Genomic DNA, 9,402 nt, shown 5'->3' with positions numbered 1-9,402 from the left:
AACGCGCGCGTGTGGTAAATCGGGAAGGATTTGACTCCTAACCCGTTCACAAAATTGGGTACCCCTTAGAGCCCAAACCCAAAGGAGGAACTCCACTATTATAAACTCATTTGTTTATCTAAGCAATGTGGGAAACCACTTGCTTTTTATATTCCTCATGTCTTTAGCACTTCTCATTTTAAATTTCAATAAATTTCAACATTTTCAAATAAAAAAAAAAGAAGTAAGAGGAGAGACGAAAAAAGAGAAACATTATTTTCCTTAGTTTTATATTTAGATTATTTAATTATTAACATTAAGATGTTTAACGCATGTCGTAGTTTAAAAAGCAGAAGATCAGTATAGTACATTTTGATAATACAAATCAAATATTGGTTAATTCTGTTAAAAAGTCTAAAACAATTGAGGTAAAAGAAGAACATGTGCCTATGAGCAGGTTCAGCCTGTAAACTGAACCAAAAATTTGAGCCGGTCAAAGCCAGTATGAAAATGGTTCAAAACTCAAAAACCACTACAAGAAACTGCTTCATTAGCGAAGGGAAAAATGGTCGTAAATTCATTAAAAGTGGTCGTAATATGTATATTGGGAAGGGAAAAATCCGGTCGTAAGCCGTCGTAATAGGCTCCGCCGTTAAAAGTATTTGGGACGGAAAAAAAGTATCCGGTCGTAGTTTTTTTTGCGAAGGTAAATTTTCCCTTCGCTAAAATAACATTAATAACGACGGAAAATCCGGCCGTTATTCAATTAATACCTTCGTAATTATATAATGCAATTGCGACCACAATCTGAAAACCAATTACGACCAAAATCCCTTCGCAAAAAAAGGGGGCTGTTTAAGCACAAGCAGCAACAATTCCCGTATAAAGTGCACTAAAATGATTTTCAAAATAATTCCTGACATTAGAAAGATCCTAACAATGTTAATTGACACAAAACAATTTTAATACTAGTAGAATCTCAAACCACCTTTAAGAACAAGTTTTAGTTTACAAAATCTACTAAAACAAAGACCATAAATTCAATACTTGTCTACTAAAACAGAGATTATAAAAGTCTACAAAGTCTGCTAAAAATGAGATTGTAAAAGGCCGTTAGTGATTCAAGCAAAGATGAACATATCTAGAGTAGAAACCTCTCTTGCACAACGAAACAAAAACTGCAAAAAATAACAAGAACCAAATAAGAATCTCTAATTAATGAAACATGATGCACCAAAATTGCAACCAGCAAGTAATAATGGTAATGTTGGAACAAAATGCATGAACAAGCAAAGCAACACATCAAACACTTATTATTTGATAAATTCAGTACACAGGAAACTCTAAAAGTGAACCAAGTTCAAAAATTCATTTTGATTCCCACTTCCAACTATGTTACTCCCAATCACTACTAAAATATGTGATAAATTCAATATACATAGATATTAAGGCCACAATTGCACTGAAACAGCATCATGACTAAATTCTATGTCAATTTTTATCCAGTTCGACCAAGAAAGAGTAGCAATATCCAAAACAAGTGTATCAAAGCTATCAACTATTGGCAGCCTATGTTGCATCTCATGAGTATAAGGGGTTAAATTCCTAAAAGACGTATATACACTAATGTCAGGATCAGCCAAAAGTACTTTAAATCAGCGGCTCTAAATCAACATAAAAATAAAACAACTAATTTCAACCTAGCTCTTAGACAAAACAATCCAGTATATGCCACAAACAAATTCAAAACTTCGATAAGCAAAAAACAAAACTGCATCAAAATTCAAAACATTGCATGTTTGGACTATGATACAGACAATGAAATCCATCACACAATTATGCAAGACACAAACAACAAACTGAAACAATAATGTTCCCAAAACAAAACAATCAAACACCCAAAATGTAGCAGTCCATCACCCGACATTCACTCAACTAATATGACAGGGGAAGCCGTCGGTTCAATTACAATGTACTATTCAGCAATCTAATAAAGTGCAGGTATTCCAAATGTCATACCTGATCTTGTTCTTAATTTTCTCAAAATAGAAGAGCCTTCGGTGTTAGTGTTGCTCTACAAATTAATCACCAAAGCATTAGATTGATATCAAATATAGTAATGTTGATAGGAAAAAGAACGAGAAATTTACTCTTGTAATCGGAACAAGCTGAAATAATTCTTATTAAAAAATAACCTGTAGAAGACCATCATCATCCATGAAGAGTTCTTCATTGTTAGCACTTGGCTGCCCTTTTTCAGTCCCCTAGAAAAAGTAACAAGACAACTAACTTCAGAAATTTATAAATAAGATAATCCAGGCTGCCATAAAAACTAACTCAATAATACTCATAAAAAATTGAAATAAGAATACCTTTGGTGAAATCACAAGTCCGGAATTTGCTAATAAATGGATCAAGACGATGGCACAAAGAAGGTGAAGAAAGAGAACAAGAGAGGCGCAGAGATAATGAAGAGAAGCAGAGCGAAATAACCTAAAAAGAGAAAGTTATAGACATATTAGTTACTGAAAGTAAACACAAACATAAACATGACACTAGTTAAACTACATCTACCAAAACTTGACCTTTTGAAAATCATTATAGATTAAATAAAGTTATGGCAGCTATATTCACCCTTTAGTTTTCACAGTGAGGCATTACTGACTAAATCAATGAGTATTTGCTTTCTAATGGTCAAATAAACTAATTATCAAATTACATAATTCTCAGTTTTACCAATTTCATCCTCCACATTTAATGTTGTTTAAACTTTATCAACCTTTCATTTGAGGTAATGGTTAAAAATTAGAAAGATTTGCTTGAACATAAAAACTTTAATCCATGTCAGTTGATATTATCAAAGATGAAGCCAAAAATTTGACAAAAAGCAAAAGAATTATATGTTCAATTACTAGAATGCAGGGAATTCAATTTACTATAGTGATGATGGACTCTCTTGCTTAAAAAACACTCGTTTTATCAAATATAAGCTGCATATATCAGTCACTGGATCTTAGAAAATGACCCAGCAACTGATATATATAAAACCATTAATAGAAGAAAATAGCAACACATTATGGCCAAAATACTAAAGAAAATGTTATTCTATAGATGTCCTAAAAACAAGTGAGCATGATTTGAACACTAGTACTCCATTTGATAAATCATAATTTGATTCCACCTAATCATAATAGTCTGCATTCAAGCATATAGCTCATTTTGGATCTCCAACAATTACAATATAACATTTAAAAAATAAAATGAAAATACTAACTAAAAATTGCATAAATAATGACATTATCTAAGAAAATCAAATTGAGAACGGTAATTTTACCAATTGTAAGGATGATTGCAGCCAGGAGAGTAAGTGAATAGCCACAATGAGAAGCGTTGTCTGCTGTGGAAAATGATAGAGATATTAAAAAATGACAAACAGAAAAATAAAACGAAAATCAATGAGCTTGTTACAGAAATTAATCAACAATTTCCATCAAACTCTCATTCTCTCCCAAAATTCAACCAAAAATTCATAGTGAAATTATAGACCACATAACAAAATGAGATGATGATTTGCTGTAGTTGAGAAGAAATCAACAATCAAAACCCTAAGTTAAGAAGAAATCAAAAATTCACAGTGAAATTAGAACTTTAATTACAATCAAAAATCACAAAGCAAATCCATAATAGCAGAGATTTCAATCGATGATATCGTTTAGGCTTCAGGCGATAGCAGCAGCGTAATCGTTAAGGTTTCAGGCGATAGCAGCCGCGTAATCGTTTAGCAACATCGTTTAGGTTTCAGTCGATAGCAGCAGCGTAATCGTTTAGCAACATCGTTTAGGTTTCCGTTGATAGCAATTGTTTAGTAACATCGTTTAGATTTCAATTGATAGCAATGGTTTAGGTTTAGCGGCAGCGTTTAGGATTCATACGATTTTTTTGTTATTTTTCAACGTTCAGAAATATTAAGTTAGTGATTAGGCTTAGTTTTTAACAATTGGGACGGGAATTATTTTCTTTTTAGGAAAGGATTATAAAAGTGGTCGCAAAGTAAAGTGTATAATTTCATTTGAGGACCGGACAGTTGCACGGTCCTTATTGATACCCAAATTACGACTGGAATAAGAGCCCTTCGCAATATACTGGTCGTTAAAAATCTCTTTTCTTGTAGTGAACGGCTTAAAACTTGTGAAGGTTGATTTTGAGATGTTTCTATTTTTTTTAACCAACGATTTCGGTTGTTAACCGAATATTAAAGGAAAATCTCATTTTGAGATCTCTAAACTGTACCACTTTTAATTATCTAGTTCTTAAATAAAATTCTGTTCTTTTCTAATCTTTCAACTTAACAAAAATGCATGTTCAAGTCACTAAATAACGAAAATAATGTCATTTCGGATAAAATTTGCGTGTTCAAATATAATAAAACGGTTTTGTTTTTATTTATTCAGGGATTTGAAGATAAGTTTTTGATAAGTTGGAGGATCAGATAATCAAAATTGGTATAATTTAAAATTTTAAAATGGGTTAATCCATTTTTAAATAAATAATTAATTCTTTTACATTCTACCCAATTTCATATACTTAAAGAAAATTAACACCTCATTTCTTTTTAGGCTTAATGTCCCAAAAAAAAGCGATATTTTAGTCTCTTTTCAATTTCACTCTGACGTTTTAAAATCGTCAATTGTACACAAATACACACCCTTGAGTTCCAATTGTATCCAATTTTATAAATTAGACTTTGTCTCATTAAAAAAAACTCTTATAAATAATTTATTTAAACTCTTTTCCATTTAAAAAATAAAATGAATGATGTATTTAAACTTTTTTTCAAAAGAAAAATAGGTCAATTTACTATTTGTAGGTAAATTGACAGTGAAAGGCATGAATTTTGATACAATTAACGATTTTACAATGTCGAGACAAAATTGAAATGAGATTAAAAAGTCGAGTTCTTTTGAAGCGTTAGGCCTTCTATTTATATAATTTCCATTTTTGTGGGCTATTAATCAGCTATAGCACTTCAACTTAGGCTCCCCTATCATTAAACCTCCTGAACTTTAAATTTGGCTGCTACACCCCGTAAATTTTATTTAATGATCAACTAAACCCCTATTGGCATAAATTGACCAAAATACCCTTCAAATCTATAAGTAAATACAAACAAACCAGACAACCTCATTTTAACCAAATCTAAAATCACTCACCCAGCCAAATCAATTATAACCCAATCAAATTAAACATAATCTAACTAAACCTAAATTTATTCAAAAATTTAAAATAATTATTTATTTAATTTTTTAAAATTAAAAGATTTAAATTTATTATTTAGATAATTTTTTTCATCTTGCGATGGACGGTGGTGGCCGGAAAAAAACTAGCAGCTGCGGCTGGCGATTTTTGGTTGAGTGATCTGATTTAATTGAGTTGATTGGTGATTTAGGTATGATTTGATTGAATGGATGGATTATGTTTGATTTGGTTGAGTGAGTGACTTTAGATTTGGTTAGATTGGGTTGGTTTGATTTTTATTATTGACTTTAGAGGTATTTTGGACATTTTTAAGAAAATAAAGGGTTTTGGGCGATTTTTTAGTGCGATTTTTGGGACAAAAGGGGTTTAATGGAGCATTAGGTAAAGTTTAGGAGATTTAGTGACTAATTTTAAAATTCTGAGGGTTTAGTGATAGAGGGCTTTAAATTAAAGTGACATATCTGAATAATAGCCCATCTTTGTGTAGCCTTCTTTTTTTTTTTTTTTTTTGATACAAGAGAAGAGGCAAGAAAGCCTAAGGAAAATCAAACACAGATGTTTCTATCATAAGCGGTCCCATGCATATCATGCAGGATCCACGGCACTAGACTGCTCGGAATACTCTCATGAACGACTAAGCCGCTCAAATCTCCATGACCTTTAGAAGCTAAGTGATCTGCAGCATTATTAGCTTCTCTGTAAACATGCTGAACCTTCACCTCCCAATTCCTTGCTATCAAAGCTCTAACAGCGCACAACAGATTAGAATGATGACCCGCCATTTCATTACTGTTAACCTTTTCCACCACCATTTTATTATCCACTTCGAGAATTACTCTCCTACACCCCAGATTCCAAGCAAGGAGAAGACCGTGGTAGGCCCCTTTAAACTCAGCTCCCAAAACTGAGTCATAACCGATAGTCATTGAAAACGAACCCAGCCAGTTACCCATAGCATTTCTCACCAGACCACCATCTTTTGCTATCCCCGTCCTCTGGTCAAAAGCCCCATCAGTATTAATCTTGACCCAGTTCATAGGCGGACAAGACCAACCGATGCTGACAGTAGTCTTCTCTTTCGTAGCTTTCTTAGCCAACAGAACGCAAGATTGAGAAGCCTGCATATACCTCAATTGCGTCTGGATCTCATAAAAGATCTGAGATAAAGGAGCATCTTCCTTAGCAATGACCACAAGATTTCTCCAATGCCAAGCTTTCCAAATAATCACTCCAAAAGTCTGAGGCCAGTCACCATCATAATTCAACTTATAAGAGCCCGATAAATTATCCACAAGCCATTCCTGAAAAGGAACATTAAAAAAGAGCGCCCTATCTGCAGGTTTCACAAATCTGGACCATAGAAGCTTAGTGACCCAACACTTTCTCAAAACATGATCGCAATCTTCCACCTCTACTCCACATCTACTGCAGACAGCAGAATCTGAAATATGTCTCCTATTTAGCTCCGCATTAGTAAGAAGTTTTCCATGCATAACAAGCCAAATAAACTGTTTAATGCGCTCAGGGCCAGTCCACTCCCAAGTAACTTTCCAACAGGTATTTGTGGCCTCCCAATTCCGACTCTCAATAAGATTATAGGCAGACTTAGTAGAAAAATTCCCAGAAGGGGAGAGCCCCCAGTAAATAAAATCTTGACCATTCTCCTCATTTGGAGGGCAAGAATTAGCTATTTTGCTCAAGTAGTCAAACGGTAGGAGATGGGTGAATTTGTTCCAGCTCCAGTTACCGTTAATATCAGAATAATAACTAATAGTGCCATTAATTTCTTCAGGAGGAATTTGATCAATAGCTACCTGGCTAAGCACCACGTTTTCCCCGAGCCACGGATCCAACCAAAAGCGAGCCTTCTTGCCATCGCAAACAGCCCAACGCACTCCTTGACGCACATCGCTCCAGATCTTATACAGATTTTGCCAAAGATGAGAGGAACCCTTCAACCTAGGTAACGAAGGATTCTCAAAATCAAATCTGTATTTCCCCGCAACAACTTTAACCCAGAGTTTGTCTTGATTAGTTAGTAAGCTCCACCCCAACTTCATCAGAAGAGCAACATTCATGGATTTCATCTTCTTAAAGCCAAGGCCTCCATTACTCCTAGGCTGACAAACATAATCCCATTTAACAAGATTCAGCTTGCGATTCCCATCAGAAGATCCCCAAAGGAATTTACGACTATCCGCCTCAATTTGGTTGCAATGACCCATAGGAATAGCCATGGTTTGCATCGAATATATAGGAATAGAGGAAACAACAGATTTTATAAGAGTGGAACGCCCTGCTATGGATAGCACTCTAGTTTTCCAGCTCGCCAGTCTACTGTTAATTCTGTCCATAAGACCCTTAGAGTGCTTATTTAAAACTCTCCCATGAATTAGGTCCATTCCCAAATACTTCCCTAAATCAGAAGTCTTCGAGAAACCCAAGTTGTTGGCAATCATATTACCCATATTATTCGAGATATTCGACGAGAACAACACTTTAGTTTTTTCATTATTAACTCGCTGACCCGACGCTTTGCAAAAGGTTTGGAGAATATGATTCACCACTCTTCCTTGATCCAAAGAAGCTTCACAGAACAACATAAGATCATCCGCAAAAAATAAATGGGATAGAGGAGGGCTGTTCCTGCCCAAACGAAGCGGCCTCCAACTCCCATTAGTAACGGCCGAGTTAATCATATGCGCAAGCCTCTCTATACACAAAACAAAGAGATATGGGGAAAGTGGGTCACCTTGACGAAGACCACAAGAAGGATGGAAAGCAGGAAGTGGAGCCCCGTTCCACATGATACTTAACGTCGTAGTGGTAACACACTGCATAATCACTTTAGTAATATTCTCCGGAACTCCAGCTAAAACAAGAGTTTCTTGAAGGAAATGCCAAGAAATCTTATCATAAGCTTTTTCGAGGTCAATTTTGATTGCCATATAACCCCTTTTTCCTGTTTTTTTCCGCATAGAATGCATGGCTTCCTGTGCCAAAATAATGTTGTCTGTAATGTGACGCCCCGCTACAAAACTGGTTTGTTCCGGTCCTATGATAACCGGCATAATTTGCTGCAATCTTCTGGCAATCAACTTGGTGATAATCTTAAAAGAAACATTACATAAGCTGATAGGGCGGTATTGTTTTAGAGACTCCGGGTAATCATTCTTAGGGATCAGAGTAATGAGCGTCTTATTAGCTTCAGGCGGAATGGGGCTACCTGAAAAAATCTCTTTAATAAAACTAACAAGCTTCTGGCCCACGATGCTCCAATGGCTTTGATAGAAAGAGGCATGTAGACCGTCTATCCCAGGGGCTTTCCAGGGATTCATATCCCACAAAGAAAGCTTGATCTCCTCTTCCGTCACAACCTCCGAGATCTTAGACAAGATAGATGCCTCAATCACAGGAAAAGAGAACTCACTAGGCGGTAAGCTCTCTAGGTCACCAGCTCCAGTAAAAAGATTAGAGAAGAAGTTTAAAGCCAGCTCCTTAAGAGCTTCCTGATCCGTAATAATGTTACCCTCTTCGTCTTTAAGCGCCACAATCTTATTCCTCCGCCTCCTCCGCTTAACTTTTTGGTGGTAGAATTTAGTGTTACGATCACCATCCAAAATCCACTCTGAACGAGACTTTTGAATCCACAACAACTCTTCCTGTAAGAGAGTTTCATTCAGCTCCACTTTAAGCTTCTGCTCCAGATCAGCAAGCTTCTGAGAAAAGAACACCTCTCTAGTTCTCTGAATCCCATTAATACGAGACAGCAGGTTATTCTTTCTCTTAAAGATGTTCCCAAACTCATGGTGATTCCAATGTCTCACCTCTTCAGTAAAACGGTTAATACAATTAACTAGAGGTTCCTGCGACTTCCAGTTATTTTCAACCAAATTCAAAAATTTGGGATGCCCCACCCAGGCTGCTAAAAAACGAAAGGGCTTAGCAGCTGTGTGGACGTAACTGCTGCCATTGATTTGCAAAAGGATCGGGCAATGGTCCGACTGCACACGGGGGAGATGGGTTACAAACTGATTGTCACACTTTTGCAACCACTTTTCATTACATAGAAACCTATCCAAACGCTTCATCACATTACCTCTCCTCCAAGTAAACTTAGGACCGATGAAACCCAGGTCCTCCAAATGATTATCCTCTACCCAGCTT

This window comes from Mercurialis annua, linkage group LG4 (assembly GCF_937616625.2).
Source record: "Mercurialis annua linkage group LG4, ddMerAnnu1.2, whole genome shotgun sequence".
NCBI classification, from domain to species: Eukaryota; Viridiplantae; Streptophyta; class Magnoliopsida; order Malpighiales; family Euphorbiaceae; genus Mercurialis; species Mercurialis annua.
Note: the sequence above shows the minus strand (reverse complement) of the source record.